The 18,264-nt window shown below is 40.9% G+C and overlaps 1 protein-coding gene and 1 pseudogene across 1 annotated transcript in view; one reads left to right on the forward strand and one right to left on the reverse strand.

Moving 5' to 3' along the window:
- The window catches only part of LOC130073045 (gastrula zinc finger protein XlCGF7.1-like), a 471,752-nt gene that overhangs the window by 207,098 nt on the left and 246,390 nt on the right, over positions 1–18,264 (forward strand). The window lies entirely within an intron of this gene.
- On the reverse strand, positions 964–3,104 carry LOC130073111 (zinc finger BED domain-containing protein 4-like; annotated as a pseudogene).

The following is an 18,264-nucleotide window of genomic DNA, read 5'->3' on the forward strand; positions in this document are numbered from 1 at the left end:
ATCATTCATATTACAAACAACTTGTTTTTAGTCTCGCTGTTTAGAGGTGATGCATTGATGATTTCCATTACACGAGAATAGATGTTAAACCTCATGCTGATTTGTACTCGGCTTTGGCCAAGATAAGCACAAACTAAGACGGAGCTTTACAGTAACCTATGGTTCTCTCTCTCCATCTCTCCATCCATTTACGCTTCTTTCCATATGGTGATGTGAATCTCCTTCTGTCCGGCGTTAACGGCTGCAGTGTACTTGGCGCGTCAGCACACACAACGGCTGCAACTACAGTGTGGTCTCCCCAGTGGACCAGCACCACAACCGTCTGGTTTGGGCCGAGTAGGGGACATCTCTAGGGTCTTCAAGTGGGCACCTTCCGTCCTCAGTGTTTCGTCGACTAGCCCACGACACCTCAAGAGGGCTCGACAGTGACTCTGGCATCTCAGAGTCACCCCCCTCCGTCCCCCACTCAACTCAGCCCAGCTTACTGACCTTTACATCCCTCCTGCTGCTGAGGTTGCTCCTTCCTCGTAGTTCAACTTCACATGTGACCTAACCACAATCTCACAATCTCTCCGCTAGGGGTCGACCGATATGCGTTTTTCAGGATCGATACCGATTATTACAGATCAAGTAGACCGATAACCGATATTTTGAACCTATATATGTCTAGTGTAAAAATTAAAATTAATGTCAAAAATTAAGAATAAAAAGGCCTCAGACAAAGACTCTCTTTAAATTATTTTAACCATATATTTAATTCTGAGAACTGTTAATAATAAGAACATTAATATTAATAATAATAACAACAACATAAAAAGTGCAGGAAGCATCCATTCTGTACAACATTTTGTAAAAATTAAAAGAAGTCAATTTAAACAACAACAAGCAACAAATGAACAAATAATGGAAAATAAATGTAATAGCTCCCTGAAGTTTTATAATGTAAATTAAAATGGGTAACAATTAGTAGTCCCAATCCAGTAGCACCAGGTTGTGGTGCAGGAAGCAGAGCTGCTCGGCATGCTCTCCAGTTAGTTTCCTTCTTCTTTTGTCATAAATTGCAGACACTTCACTGAAGACACGCTCACTAGGGACTGATGAGGGTGGTGAGCAAAGAAATCTTCTTGCTTCTTTGGCAAGTAGCTTGAAGCGCCCTTTATTCTGTCTCCACCACTGGAGTGGATCCCCCTTACGCCGGTCAATCACTGGCTCTTTGAGGTACTGATGCAACTCATCTTCAATGCTGTCCTTGGCTGACACATCACCAGTATGGGGGCCAAGAAGAGAACTGAAGATCTTGTCTATTTGGCTATGGCAGGGTGTCTCTTCTCTCCTTTGCCTTTTAGAGGCTTGGTCTTCTGCAGCAGGCTCCTCTCCATCAGCCTGCTGCTCTTGATTGGCTCTCTCTGTTTCAGCCTGCTCTTGAAGAGCACCTTCTACATCATCTTTAAGCCATGCTTTGGCCTTGTTTAGTGTAGAGGCAGAGGAGAATGCATGACTCTTGAAACGTGGATCCAAAAGACATGCTATAACCACATTTTTTGAGTCTTCAAGTTTGGCGAATCGTTTGATTAGGTTCTCCCTCATTACCTCCCTGAGCGTTCTGATGCCCTGTGTTGATGGCCCTATATCTTCAAGTAGCATCTTGAGCACTGTCACACAGGGAATGATGCTGGACGCAGATGATTCATTGTAGCTCACCTCTAGTGTCACTTCCTTAATGGGGATGAGTGTTTCAACCAAATTGGACACAATGTCCCACTGGTGAGCAGCTGGACATGTAAAACCGCCGTGTTCCCCAGAGTAAATGTTAAGAGCACGCTTTTGTTCCAATGCCCTTTGCAGCATGTGGAGTGTTGAATTCCACCTTGTTGGGACTGCCTGGATTTAAGTTGTGCTCTGGTAGCCCAAGGTCCCTTTGGATGTTTCTCAGACGCTGCTTGGCCAAGATGGAATGTTGGAAGTGAGTGACACATTTCTTTAGCATGGCAATCACATCTATCACAGCTCTTTGGCTGGCCAAACCATCATTCACCACCAGCTGCAACGTATGTGCTGTGCAGCTAAGGTCTGGGATATCGGCGAGTCTCAAACCCTTCACCATGTTTGCGCCATTGTCACGCAGGACCAGAGCTACACGCTCTTTGGTAATTTCCCATTCCTCCAGCATGTGCAGGAATGTGTCTTTGATGTATTCCCCAGTATGGGATCCGTGCATTACTTTTGTATTTAAAACAACCTGCCTTCTGTTCCATTCATTGTCAATGAAATGGCATGTTAGGCTCATCATTGACTCTGTTGATCCTGACCAGCAATCCGTTGTAAAGGAGAGTGAGAATCCAGCCTTCTCTGGCTGGATTAGGGTTTTTATCTTGCTTACGACCCTTTCATAGATTTCTGGCAGCTTCTCAGTGCGGTAATACTTCTCACTTTTTAGTGCATATCGTGGTTCTGCCACATCCATGAGTCGTTTAAAGCCAGCATCAGAGACCATTGTGAATGGTTGGTTGTCAGAAATGATAATTTCTGTGATCAGTTTGTCCATTTGTTTTGATTTGTCATCCAGATTTGTCCATTTTTTTGTTTGTTTTTGAAACATGTCATGTATTGTAGGCTGACATGTGGATGTTGCCCCCTGCTCAGGTTTGTTTGTTTGTTTGTTTGTGCAGATTTATTATACAAGTCATTGTGATGAATCCTAAGATGGGACCACAGGTTTAAAGTATTGGCACTTTTTGCCATTGTACCACCCATACTGACAACATCTTTACATGTATTGCACACTGCCTGCCCTGGTGTTGGTTGAGTGTAGTACTCCCACACTGCACTTCTACATTTTGTCTTCCTTGTATCCATCTACAATGAGGGTAAGATAACGAGAGAGTTAAAAGTGGGGCCACTGTATAGTTTATGATTAAGCCTATGCATACTGTACTACAGCTAAACAGCTTGGGGAAAAGGAACGATTGGCTTCAATAATTTACATGTTAAAAATGTAGGCTGTGTAATAGCTTAACCTCTCATAATTATTTTGTGATGACTAAAACATAGCCTAAAATAATAGAGGTGATTATTCAATTTGCCTAATGCACATCAATGGATTGACAAAAAAAAACACACATATGTATGTGTGTGTATATATATACATATATATATATATATATATATATGTGAAGATTTCAGATGGAAAAGCCTCTAAGTGCCATCTGAAATTTTCTTCCAGGATGATAATTTTTATCAAGCTTGTATATTTAAGTTCAGTAATTTCACTTAAATGACAATGAAAATAACCTATTAATTGTCATTTAAGTGAAATTACTGAACTTAAATATACGAGCTTGATAAAAATTATCATCCTAGAAGAAATTTTCAGATGGCCTTTAGAAGCTTTTGCATCTGAAATCTTCATATATAACACATATATATAATGATTGCAGTCATTTTATATTCTTTATTCATTTTTATCGCAAATCGCATGAAAATCACACACAAATCATATTGTAATTGTATGGTTATTCTCTTTATTTTTGACGTGTAGAAACGTTTGTTTGACTGTTTATCACGGAGATAAAAACTAGGAAGTGGATTGTACAGCTATTCATTGAATGAGAGAGCAGGCAGATCACTGACGCAAATCAGGAATTGGGGAGACAGAGCTCGCGCTAAACGCTCTTCAGATCGCATAATTCAGTTAGAAATTAATAGAAATGGTATTGTGTATGACGAAATATTTTGCAATCATGTGAGAATAAAGTAACATTTCTCCCAATATGCGCAAATTTTGACTGGGAGCCCTAACGGACGCTGTTCAGTGAAGCTATGTGAACACAAAACCGCAGCAGACGTGATCGAGTGAATTCATTCGTGTTGATAATCTATTCACAGTATAACGTTAGGTTGGCCGAATGGGGAGAAGCTAAAATAGGTTTTAGTTAGGCTACACCGACGTGAGGCTCCGTTAAAGCCTTTCACTGCAATGATGGACATTGACCGGGAATTCAATTCACAGTATAACTAGTGGGAACAGGGGTGTTTTTCATCATAAATAGATATTGAGGTGTTTTGCAACTTCAGTGTAGTGATTTAATGCAACTTCAGGAATGTCTACTGCTGCCTTACCTTTGAGAGAAAACTGATGCGTGATGATCACTGAAGCAGCTCCTGTTATCAAGTGCTCTCGGTGTGAGAGCGCAACATTTTCAGTGCCTTCAGCCTTCTGTTGATTGGCCGGACTCGTGACTCCCAACAAATCAGATGGGCGATGGGCGGGCATTAGTAGGCCACAGAGCCGTGCGCTCTGAAAGAGGTGGCTGGATTAAAGCCAGATCGCGCATTTCACAATTAAATAATTTTATCGGCAAATCGGTTTTGAAAATGGCCGATACCGATAACCTTAAAGGAGTCATAACCTGTAATTTTCACTTTTCCACGAGAATCAATGTATGTTATGATTGCCTAACGATTATACATTGGCCGGGAAGCCGATATTCAAAAGTGAAGTGTTTGTTTACCCCAGGGTTAACCAGCCCACCTGCACGCGCACTCAAATACGAGATTTTAATTTCTCCCCCGACTTGACGTCAAGACGGGGCAGGATATACCATATATGGACACCGCAGACATATGCTGCAGGAAGCCCGCCCTGCCCCTCTCCTCTCCCCCTCATATTCAGTCAAGAAAGATGCAGAAATGTAGTGCACACGTGAGTTGCTCTGTGGTTGACTGCCAGAATCAACATTCAAATGTGTTTTCTCTACCAAAAACAGACCAAACTACCAGGGACCAGTGGATGAAATTCATTTTTAATGACGCTGTTCCAACAACCCTATCAACTGGCTCAACGTTAGGTGTCTGCGCTAAACATTTTACACACCCTCAGTGATAAACAGACAAGAAAATGATAAAGCTATTATTTCATATAATTGTATATTATATAACAATGACAACATATCATTGTATTGATTTTTTTATATAATAGATAAGGATAGATAAATAAAACAAACAGTCAAGTAATAATAAACATAAAGAAAAACATCACGTTACATGTCTGTAGATGAAAAATATTGAATGTCTAAAAAACCACAACGTGAAACAAGGCAAAAACAACAGATGATAGCAAACGTTGATCTCTATAACCACTGTAAGCTGATAAAAAAAGTAGACTACATCTCCGTTAATGTAATCTACATTAAATAAAAGGTAAACTTATGTGGGAGAAAATAGCAACAAACGTTTTAGCTCGTTACTGATGTTAATGTATGTCTCAGTCAAAATGATTGTCTTTACCATTCAGAGACATGTTGATGTAGACGTCCTTCCATTGACTCTATATCTTCCGTTTCCAGCTCTGGTTCAGAGTCTGGCTCAAACATATATGGTTGAATCCCGTATGTCGCGGCCAGGTCGGGTTCATTCACAACTTGCGCCATGACGTCATTTTGGAATGATATGCTGAAGTTACCTGCGGTGTCAAGCCCCCTCCTTCCTGCCACCAATCAACGCGCCCCTCATTTGCATTATTAAAATGACCGTCCACGACAGCCAAAATATCGCATCAGATCTTGCGAGACAATAATGCATTCAGAAATAAGGGTCAGAGGAGCTCTGTGTTTTTTTTTTTCACTTTTCTTTTTTAGAAGGGCCTGAAAGACTATAATAGAGCGTGGGTATCCAAGGTAATACTAGGTTATGACTCCTTTAAAAATACTTAATATTGGCGTCGATAATCGGCCATGCCGATAATCGGTCGACCCCTACTCTCCACAACCCAACCATATGCGCCAACCCGCTTGACTAAGGCTGTCGAGCCCCACTGTCTTCGTTAAAGTAGTTTCAGTGGCAACGGTTCCGTATGGCATACTACCTACCGCAAAACACAATATCTTCCAAACACCAACCCTCATTAACGCAATATACACAGGAACGTAATAACTGTAATTACTATGCAAACTATACAAATAAACCAACAGACTCTTCGAGTTTTTCAAGAATTCTTCTAAACCGTAGCATGGTTTCCGTCTCAACCACAGCCAGTTGCTGCTCCTCTCTGCTGCTTCAGATAAGTTCTTTACTGTGCGACGCAACTCTTGGCCACTGAATCCGACGTCTCTGAGGAACCGGGTTGTAGAGTGTGCCACAAATCCTCGACAACCCACTTCCACTGGATAAACCTGGACTCTCCATCCTCGCTGTTCTGCTTCAGTGGCCAGATGAGCATTCTTCCTCTCATATGCCTCATCTACAGCATCCTCCCATGGCACTGTTAACTATCTGTTGAACAATGCGTGCTGATCCAGACCACAAAACAATATCTGGTCGGAGGTTAGTGGTGGCAATCTCAGGTGGAAAAATAAGCCGTTGATCAAGATCCACCTGCATTTTCCAGTCCCTAGCAGCTTCCAGTTGTCCTGGGCGAGAATTGGTTTTAACACCTTTTCTTGGTGGTTGCTCGCCTGGGCGGAGGAATATTGTCTTCTGTGTGTAATGTTTTGCTAGAACAGGTGGCAACTTATTGGTCATGTTACGCTTGCCTTCCAATGCTAAAGCCAAACATCGCAGTACTTGGTCATGGCGCCAAGTAAACCGACCTTGGCTAAGAGCCACCTTACATCCTGTCAAAATGTGCCTTAATGTGGCAGGTGATGAACACAAAGGACAAGAGGATCCTCTCCTACCCAGAGGTTTAGGTTCTGCGGTGATGGGAGAACATCATATGTTGACCTAATAAGGAAACTGATCCTACTCTCTTCCATTGACCAAAGGTCTTGCCAGCCCATCTTGCGTTGTTCCACACTCTCCCATCTCATCCACTCTCCCTGCTTGGCCTGGGAAATGGCCTTTATACACCTCATCCTCTCCTCCTGCTTTCGCACCTCGTTGACTACCAGCTTCCTCCTTTGAGCTGGGCCTGCCTTGTGCCATTTAGGAGGAGCTAAACTGAGCCCAAAACCCCCTCTTCCTTGCTGTACCTGTCCCACAATATCACCAATTTGAAGGGCAGCCTTTGCCTCTACCACAGATTCCTTTGCTGACCACTTTCTACCAGTTTTTAACACAGGTGCTGCCTCCCTTACACATTTGTAGCGTGACTCTACTAAGGTCATTTCCATATCTGACCTTGGCGCACTTAAACTCCTTGGTTAAAGCAGAGACTGGCAGCTGCATTATTCCTTTACTATAAAGTCCCACTCTGCTGAGACAGCGTGGAACTCCCAACCATTTCCTGATGTATGATCTTATTAACGCTTCTAGCTTATCCACTGTTGTCAAAGAAACCTCGTACACAGTCAGTGGCCACAGCAACCTCGGCAGTAGACCAAACTGAAAGCACCAGAGTTTTAGTTTGCCTGGTAGAGCACAGCTGTTTATGCTCTTCAACCCTTCCACTGCTTTTCGTCTAACTTCTCCCACTCGAACTGTGTCCTTTAGATCCCCATCGTACCATCTCCCAAGTCTCTTCACTGGCTTCTCAGAAACTGTTGGTATTGCTTCACCATTAATGAAGAATGTTTTATCTACTACCTTTTTATTTATTTTTATTTTACCTTTATTTAACCAGGTTGGCACATAGAGGAGTCATTCTCATTAAAAACGGCGACCTGGCCAAGATAAAGCGTCAAGATGCAGACACATAAAGTTACACATAAAGCACAAGACAGTGTAATGCAGGTTACAAACAGATATTCAGTCAAGTGGACCATCGTACATAAGTAGGTCGAAGTACAATAGCTAAACAGTTTTCCTAATGGAACAATAATAAAAACATAGTAAGTAATTGAACTGTGTCAAAGGTAAAGTGCAATATACGTTATTGACGAATAACAATGCAGAAAAAAAGACAATAAGTAATTACACTAATTTGCACAGAGGAGAAAATGGTAATGCTAACATAAGCAATGGTGTGTCAGTAGGTTAGATATCAGTCGTTTGAAAGCAGATAATGGTACAATTGTTTCAAGCCTTAAGGATTTTTGGAGTTCGTTCCAGTCATTGGCAGAAGAAAACTGAAAAGAAAGACGGCCAAAGGAAGTGCGGACATTGGTAGTAGTTAATAAAATAAACCTGCTTGATCACAGATTACGAGAGGGAGAAGCTACCGAAATGAGGTTTCTCAAGTAGGTAGGAACTTTACCTAAGATAATTTTATAAATAAAATAAAACCAGTGTCTTTGTCGTCGGATGTGAAGTGAGGGCCAACCAATGAGTGTATAAAGTTTACAATGATGAGTACTAAATGGGGCATTGGTAGCAAAACGTATAGCACTGTGATATAATACATCTAGCTTTCCAAGAAGAGTGTTAGAGGCTGATTTGTATACCACATCACCAAAGTCTAAGATAGGTAGGATAGTCATCTTCACAAGAGCATGTTTTGCGGGGATAGTGAAAGAGGCCCTATTACGAAAAAGAAAACCAATCCTAGATTTTATTTTAGATTGGAGTTTGCTAATGTGGGTATGGAAGGAGAGTGAAGAGTCTAACCAGATACCTAGATATTTATAAGTGTCAACGATTTCCAATGCGAAACCATCCAGAGTGGAAATTTTTGTTGTATAGAAAGTAGGGGTGGGAATCTTTGGTCACCTCACGATCCGATCCGATTCCGATTCTGGGAGTCACGATCCGATTCCAGAACGATTCTTTACCTTTCCCCCCCTTATTAATGAATTAGTTTACATTTAAGTAATTAAGTAGCCTACTTTTTAAAAACTACTTTTTTTTATTAAAACAGTTGTATGTTAAGAATTTTAAACTAATATAACAAATAATAAAGAGGAGCATAGAAAAATATAACAAACAACAAACAAAAAGTGCTTTCAGTAGCCTATAGATTATCTGAACGTTTTCCATTCAAGAACTGAGTGATTTTTCTTCATCTTTACTGTTGTTAACTGGCTGTGTTTACGTTAATTTTGCACAAGTAGGCTACATTAAACCACTACACGGAGTCGCACAGCCGCATGCGCGAGCAGTCTCACAATAAAGCGCACGTCAGCGTTTGAAATTGAAAGCAGCCTTCTGTTGGTGAGGTTCATATTTTAAATATATAAGTCCACTGCATTCTAGTGATGGGCAGATCGAGGCTTCGTGAAGCAATGAAACAGTCGAAGCAAATGTGCCATTTTGTTTCGAGGCTTCGAATCAATCCGAAACCCGTCTCCACGGTGACACCTAGTGGTCACTTGCAGGTGTTGATCTGAAACAACCTTTACAAAGAGCTAATAAAAAAATGTGTTTTTTTTTTTTTTTTTTTATTGTATTTTTGTAATATATGAAGCTTGTAAACTGTAGTCTCTTCACATTGCATAATGTGATTTTGGTCATGAAAAATGAATATTAATAAAAATAAATCAAGCCACAATGTCTCCCTTTCTTATAGATTTTTATTCAAAAATATTAATTTCTCTGCTGTTGAAGGACTCAGCCTACTTCTTTTTTTACAGATAATTTCTCCAGCCTTTGAAAAAATTCTCTCACAAGGGACACTTGTTGCTGGCATACAAAGATATTTTTTAGCTAGGACATACAAATGAGGAAAGATTACTGCTCTCTCTTTCCAGTAAGTTAGAGGATCATGAGTTCTGGGCAAAAACGCATCGCTGAGGTATTTTTTCACTTCCACTGTGGCATCAGCTGTAGGATTGTGTATCATCTGGGTCTCACGGATACGATTGTCAAAATGTTCCCATAAACTGTCTTGTGTTTCAACTGGTGTTGATGATGATGGGCCTGATGTTGATATTTGGTTCTGAATTAAAAGAAAACGGCAATTAGTAACAAATCATAAACTGACAACACATATGAAGTATAAATTTCATGAATCACATTACATAAGATAACATAGACTGAAACTCACCAGGAGTTGTGTTTGAACGCATCAGTGAAGCACACTCCAGTGTGATGTGCTTTTCAGCATCCAGGGCTTTGGCAGGATGTCAGTAGCAGGCCTTGGTACAGGGGGAACACTACCATCCTCTGCACCCTGCAGAATGGCAGGATGAATGCTCCTCAAATGGCGCATCATGGATGATGTATTGTTGCAGTAGGCTAGCTGCCGATCACAATACACACATCTCACTTTATTTGGGGTTTCCAAATGGAAATGCTCCCACACCACAGATGTACGGCATCTCTTCTGTGGAGCCTCCATTTCTATCTATCTATCTATCTATCTATCTATCTATCTATCTATCTATCTATCTATCTATCTATCTATCTATCTATCTATCTATCTATCTATCTATTTTATATGTAGCCTATCTATCTAATAATCTATATGTATCTGTAATATATGTATCTATCTATTAATCTATATATATATATATTTCTATCAATGCATCTATTAATGTGTCACTATATGTACTCTGTGTGTCTCTAAGTCAATGTGTAAATGTAAATTAAATCCTAAATATAACTAAACAAATCGCACTATAAATGTCACTATATCACCAAAAATCCGCTACCTCAAAACCAAACTCCTCTCACAAAAACCCACGATATGAAAATGCGTTGACAAAACTTTTATATTGTGTGATTTGTTCCCGAACCGACCAATCAATGAAACCCTGATTCGGAGGAGCACTCCACCTGATGAAACACTTAGACGCTTCATTTAGCCGTTGTCACGTGACGTGGGTGTTTTGAATCACGCTTCGGATCAGTGTTTCGAATCATCTTTGCTTCGGGATCTCGCAAAGCTTCGGAACGTCTGTTTCGCGCCAGCCATCCTTACTGCATTCCAAACCACATACATGATGACTTCGTAGAGCATTTGTAAGGAAAATACCGACGGGCGAGACAGAACACTTCAAGTGTAACATCAAAGAAAGCGCGCGTCTCTCACAGCGTATCCTGTGCAATGAAGCCTGTGAATGTCCTTGTAATTCGCTTCAACCTTTCCGAACTTTATGAAAGATTATTTTACGGAAGGTTCGAGTGGTCTATGTGTGTGAGGAATAGGAAGCAAGCAGAATACGGGTGTTTCTAAAGCAAACTCGTCATCGCACATCTGGTTAAAAACTAAGCTCAGAATCGATTCTGGAATTCTCAGAATCGATCCAGAATCGTTGGAGAGAGAATCGCGATGCATCGATGGATCGATTTTTTCTCCCACCCCTAATAGAAAGGTAAAGAGGGAGATCGGTTAAAGATCATTGTTACGACCTGTCTCTGTGTAGCTAATTATTTTCTTTATTGCTCTGTTCCTTTTCTCTCTCTCTCTTGTTTTTTGTTTGTTTTTTTCTGATTTTTAATAGGTTGCCCAATGATTGGGGTGAACGAACGCCATTGGTTGTCCAGTCAGGGTGTGGTCTTTATAAGGACGCTGCTGGCACTCGTCTGGGAGCTCATTCTTGGTTCGGTCGCACGTGGGTTGAGAGCTCCGGAATCCCTCCTCCGGCCGATGATCAAATTGTGTATTAGAAACTTTGATTAGTTCAAGTGAACGTGCATTTTGTGATAATCTCTGAACCGTTCTCCTAATGTCTAAACCATCTTAACAGTGTGGAGCGTAGGGGTGTCCTGCCTTGTTTATTTTGTAATTGTTTGATCTCTGTTTTTTGGGCAGGGAGTTAGGTAAGATAAATGTATTTTCTTGTGTTATTTGAGTAAGTTATTAATTTCCCCTTTTACTTTTTATATTCGTTTTGTTTGTTATTTTGGCCTTTTGGACACCCTGAAGATTTGCTCTTTATTTCACTTGTTATTCTTTAATAAATTTCTTACTTTTGCTTTAATTTTGTGCATGAGTTTTTTTGATTATCGACCGGAGTGATTCGTTGCTGGGGTTCCATACCACAACCCAATAGTTATTTATTACGCCTCTTTAGTGATTTATATTCCCCTAGAGTCGGGGCGTAATAATCATACATTTGGTTTTACTGGAATTTAAATTTAGTTGGAGACCGCGGAGTGAATGTTGTATGCTATTGAAGCTCACTTGGAGGTTGTCTAACACGATATTCATAGATGGGCCGTGGGTGTAGAGAATAGTATCATCTGCATATAGATGTATCGAAGAGTCACCTGCGGCCAGGGCCACGTCGTTAATGTAGGCCGAAAATAATATCGGGCCGAGAATTGAACCTTGTGGCACCCCCATAGAGAAAGCCAATGGGCTAGATAACAAGCCCTCTGATTTAACACACTGAAATCTGTCTGTGAAATAATTAGTGAACCAGGCAAGGCAGTGATTTGAGCAGTGGCGGCTGCTGGTCTTTCAAAGAGGGTAAGCTCTTTTTTTTTTCAAGGTGTGGGGATGGTGAAAAGAGCGAGGACTCAGGTGCAGAGTTGATGGGCTTTATTTTAATAATAAAATAAAAAAATACAAACAAAAACTACGAACCAGCACAGGACAAGGAGAATAAATAGGGAGCAAAAAAGGCAGGTAACGAGGGAGGACAAGTGGGGCAAAATAACTAATAATCAGGAAACAAGATGGGAGTCTACACAATTGACAGGAGAGCACATGGCACAAGGAAAACACATGACAAGCCATGTGCTCACACCAAACATGACAAAAACACAAACACATGGCCAGTTAAACAAATTACAAGCAATTGTGCACACACAAAATGAGACATGAAGAACAATGAGAACAGTCATAAGCCACGTTCCCACAGAACATGACAACATGAAAGCACACAGCTAGTGTAAAACACAAGCTGTGTGCTACACAGCACAAGACAAAACATGACATGAAAGCACGTGACCGATGTAAACACGAACCGCGTGCTACACAAAAAACAACACACTGAACAGAGCTAACACGAAACCGCACACGAACACGACAAGACAGAACGTTATGCACGAGTCGAGAACGACCATAGCTCATCCCGTGCACTCACAACAGAAAACAAACACGCAGAGCATGCATGTCCGAATCCCGACACAAAACCGAAACCAAACTAGCGCTAGACAGATGTGCCGTGATTCAAACACCACGCCCGCACATGTAACAAGGCACCTGACATTGACGGAGGAAATGTAGGAATTAGGTTAAACTGTGAAATGTATGATGATAATTGCAAATACCAAGAAATATTACAGCAGTTCGTCTTTCGAGTAGACTTGCAAAATCCGCGATGAGACTGAGCTCGAAATCTCGAATAGCTTCCGCGTCAGTGACTTTGTTTTTATTGTGCGAAATCGCTGTCAATCAAAAGGAGATGCAGTCCTCCAATCATCACGCAGACGCCCGGACTCCAGGCCAGCCCACTTCCCTATTCACCCCAGAGACGCTGAGCGTCCGTGGGCGGGACATAATCGCAGCATTTATCCAATGACCGTCTAGTTTCGAAGCACTGAAAAAAACTGTTCAAAGCAGCTCCAATGAAGTCAATGGACGCTGAGCTTCAACGGGGAAATGCCATAGGGAAATGCACTGTGACGCGCTACGGGAATGTATGAGTCAACGAACTCGTCTTCGAGATGACCGTGTTCTAACGCATTTTTAGTCAATAAAGTGTTAACACAATAGTACACATTTGACCATTCATTTTTTGACATGCAGTCTTAAAGAAATCGCCATTGGATTTGAGAGACCCATACTCTTTAGCCTACCGATAAGGATGGTGTGGTTGACGGAGTCGAAAGCCTTGGCCAGGTCTATAAAAACTGCTGCACAGTAATGTTTGCGGTCAATGGCAGATATGATGTAATTTGTGACTTTGAGTGTGGCCGAGGTGCACCCTCGGCCAGCTCGAAAGCCCGATTGCATATCAGAGAGACTGTGGTTTAATTCGAAATAATTAGTGATCTGTTTATTGACAAGGCATTCAAAAACCTTAGAAAGACAGGGCAGAATAGAAATCGTTCTGTAATAACTGGGGTCTAAATTATCTCCCCCTTTGAAAATAGGAATTACGGCAGCGACTTTCCAGTCTTTCGGAATATAAGAAGTATCGATTGAAAGATTAAAAATGGCAGTAATGGGTAAGGCAATAATAGGAGCAGCCAATTTTAAAAATAAGGGGTCTAAATTGTCCAGCCCAGCCGATTTGGATAGGGTGAGATTTTGCATTTCCCTCAGAACTTCGGCTGTCTGGATGTGGGCAAAAGAGAAAAGCGGTAAACTAACTGGGGGCACAGTGGACAGTGGTGGGTTTGTAACTGTAACAGGTGGTGCCAGATGGGAAACATGTCCTGCCCTTACAAAGTGTTTGTTAAGATTCTCTATAATGGAGGACTTGTTAGTAGTGATCGTGTTTTCAAATCTTAAAGCGGTTGGCAGCTGAACGGGACTGTTGTTACTTTCCATGGACTTTATTGTGTCCCAGAATTTTTTAGTATTTGTACCACAGGAAGCAATTTTTTATTTAAAAAAACTAGATTTAGCATTTCTAACTGCCTGTGTGTACTGGTTCCTTGCCTTCTTAAATAATTGCAGGTCGTGAGGACATTCCGACGCTAATGCAGCTCGCCACAAGATGTTTTTATGTTGGCTTAGGTTGGTTAGGTCTGGGGTATACCAAGGACTGTATCTATGCTTAATTCTAAATTTCTTGAGTGGGGCATGTTTGTTTATACTGGCAAGGAAGGCGTTTTTAAAAAAGAGCCAGGCATCCTCCACCGTTGGGATAAGTTTGATGTCCTTCCAGGACACCCGAGCTAAATAAAATAAAAAAGCTTGCTCATTAAAATGTTTTAGGGAGCGTTTAAATGTGATAAGGGGAGGACTTTTAATGGCAGAACCATTATGCATGCATGCAATAAGGCAATGGTCGCTAATATCCTGACTAAAAACAGCGGACGAGAATTTAGCGGGTAAATTAGTTTGGGCGATGTCAATGAGAGTGCCTTTGTCTGCCGATTTCGTGTTATATCTAGTAGGTTCATTGATTATCTGCATAAGGTTTAGGGCATCGAGTTTAGATAGTAGGGTGATTGGAGGGTTAAGCATGTCATAATTCAGATCACCTAACAGTAGAAACTCTGAGGATAAGTAAGGAGCAATTAGTTCGCAAATGGTGTCAAGGGCACAACTGGGAGCGGAAGGAGGTCTATAACAGACGGCTACAGTGAGAGATTTATTTTTAGAGAGACAGATCTTTAACAGTAGAAGCTCAATTTTTTTTGGAATGGACTTAGATAAGATGACAGTGCATTGTAACTGCTCCCTACAGTAGAGCATAACTCCACCTCCTTTCGATGACCTATCTTGCCGGTAAATATTATAATTAGGGATAGCTACATCAGAGTCTTTGGTGGAGTTTCTAAGCCAAGATTCCAAAACGGCTATTATATCAGGGTTGGCTGCATGCATAAGGGCAGTGAATAAATCTAATTTAGGAAGAAGGCTTCTGATATTAATATGCATGAGTCCGAAATTTTGACGATTGCAGAAATCTGCATAGGAAAACCCGTTAGGGGTGGGAACAGCAGTATTGACTGACGGTCCAGGGTTAGATTCAATGTCACCAGAAGAACTAAGTAAAAATAAAATTAATATACGGCAAATGCTATTAAGAATTGGGCACCTAGTGCGATTGGCGCCGTGAATAGGCAAGGGGAGCAACTTGGTAGAATACAGTATGTTAAAAGCACTATGAGTAGACAGGGGGGTTATAAAATGAAAGTACTGGGATGGTGGTCCTAACCGCTGGGTAATAAGGAATGAAGTATCATATCTATGAATAAGTGGGTCAGTCTGGGTTATTGAGAAAGTGGGGGAGGGGTGAAAGGATAAAATAAGGTATATTGAGCTGAACTGAAAGGATTACAATATAGCAGAACAATACAAGCTAACTCAAATAAACGTAAGCTACTCATATTGTCAAAGTGAGCTTGATGCTTAAGTAAAACTAGCTATAAGACAACAGAGTACTAAAATTACTGATTAAATGGAAGTAATAAAATGAGATGAAATTAATAAAAGTTAGTTTTCAAATTAACCAAAGCCAAAATACTAAAAATAATTGAACGTAGAATAAATATCCACAGATGTAATATAGTAGTGTAATATAATTAATATAAAATAACAAAGTGCTAAAATGGGGTACTAAAATAGGTAACAGGAAAATATGTGTCCCAATTTAATGAAACATGATGCTGCACAGCATCGATTTGCGTTATAGAGAAGAAAGTCAGACATACAGAAATACCGTGAAATCTGGTGGAGGCCAGATGGCTGTGAGTGGAGAGACCGTGTTGTAAGCGGGCACGTAACGGAGTACGATCAGTCTGAAGCAAAGGTGAAGTGAAACAGAACCGGCCCGTACATGGCCAAGTACCCAGTTAGCTGTTAGCAGTGTGCGGCGTAACTGGCAGCCTTCAGTCTTGGTAAGTGATCCGTAAACAAAGGCCCCAGCTGGCCGAAAGACAAACTAGCTCCAGTCCTAGCTCAACCTGACCGTTGTCAACATGACTCTCCATGGGCTTCTCCCTCGACTTTATGCCTCCACGTCCCCCCGATTTTCTCCTCCTTTCGAGCTTCTCCTCCTGTCTATACGGTAATTTCTCAACTGTGTGACAGAGAGTCGCGTGTTATGACGCAATCGTTAGCCTATTTTTACAAAAACTGATTCTACAGGGCCATAACGTAAGATACAAAGTAATGGAGCCTTATACATTGTTTTGTTTCTTTAGAAATAAATAATGGTCAAATGGAGTCTTTAAACGCCTCAGATGTAAAGTTATTCGCTGTCAAAGTGACGCCAAAATGAATGGGAGTCAATGTAATGCTAACAGCCGGTGATGGTCTGCTACAATGGCGTTTCCCGCGAAGCTTCAGTTTCCGGCTGATGGATTACCCCCTTGTCCAGAAGATTTAGAGCCGATTCTTCATCCATGAAACCTTGAAATGACTGAGAATGACAACAAATGCTGCCATCTAGAGTGGGATTGTAAATGTTCACTTTATACAGAAACACTGATTTATCCTGATGATGCGACACAGAATCTGCTTCAAAAGAAGAGGGAGAATAAAAGCAATACAATAATTCACGTCTATTCGTGTTTGTTGAAAATTATCATTTAGAGATCTTAATGCTTTTTCTCATGAGTCTTTAGATTAGATAATTGGGTGAAACTCTTTCCACATAAAGAGCACTTGTATGGTTTCTCTCCAGTATGAACTCTCTGGTGTCTTTTTAAGTCACTCGATGTAATAAAGGTCTTCCCACAGTCAGAGCACAGATAAGATTTCACACCAGTATGAATACTCTCATGATCTTTTAAAATGTGCAGTAGTGAAAAACTCTTTCCACAAAAATAGCAAAAGTGAGGCTTCACACCAATATGAGTTTTAATGTGTGTTCTTAAGCTTGATCCAAAAACATATGTTTTCTCACACTGATCACAGCTGAATGATCTCACTCCAGAGTGAGAGAGAAGATGTTTTTTGGGATGTGAAACTCTTTCCACACTGAGAGCATGTGAACGGTTTTTCTCCAGTGTGAATCCTCATGTGCACATTTAGGTTTTTTTTCTGTTTGTAACTTTTTCCACACTCAGAGCAGGTGAAAGATCCTTTGACTCCAGTTTTTCCAGCTCGTTTCTGTGTGAAATTCTTTTCAGTCTGTGAAATGATGTTTCCATCTTCGTTTGTGAAATGCTGTTTGTCCTCATTCACTTCCATCGGGTCTAAAAACAACATTAAAATTCAATTGAAGACGGACAAATTAGAAACAAAATCAGAAAGTTTGAGCAAAATGAGCAAAATCCAGTTTACTACTAGTCAAGTCAAATATATATTTATATAGCGCTTTTCACAATACAGATTGTATCAAAGCTGCTTCACAGTATCAATCAAAACAACCTAAGAGTGTTTGTTTATTACTGGAAAAAAGACATCCAAGCTTGGTAGAGCTAGTCAATGGTATGATGGGTCATTTAATTTGAAAATCCCCAAACTGAGCAAGCCAAAGGCAACAGTGGCAAGGAACCGAAAAACTCCGTCAAGTGACCTGATGGTGTCCTAAAACTCCATCAGATGACCCGACGGAGAAAAAAAAAACCTTGGGAGAACCCAGGCTCAGTGGGGGCCAGTTCTCCTCTGGCGTTTATGAAGTAGAGGCCGAATTTACAGTAACTGTAAGATAAAAATTTTATATGAATGCCTGACTAAAAAGATGCGTCTTTAGTCTAGTTTTAAACTGGGAGAGCGAGTCTGAGCAACGAACAATATCAGGAAGGCTATTCCAGAGTTTTGGAGCTAAATGTGAAAATGCTCTCCCTCCTTTGGTGGATCTGGATATCCTAGGAATGACAAGAAGCCTCGAATTTAGTGATCTTAAAGAGCGCGATGGATTATAGGGCGATAGAAGA

The sequence above is a fragment of the Rhinichthys klamathensis genome, unplaced genomic scaffold (genome assembly GCF_029890125.1).
Source record: "Rhinichthys klamathensis goyatoka isolate OS25496 unplaced genomic scaffold, OSU_Roscu_1.1 h1tg000523l_1, whole genome shotgun sequence".
Lineage (NCBI taxonomy): Eukaryota > Metazoa > Chordata > Actinopteri > Cypriniformes > Leuciscidae > Rhinichthys > Rhinichthys klamathensis.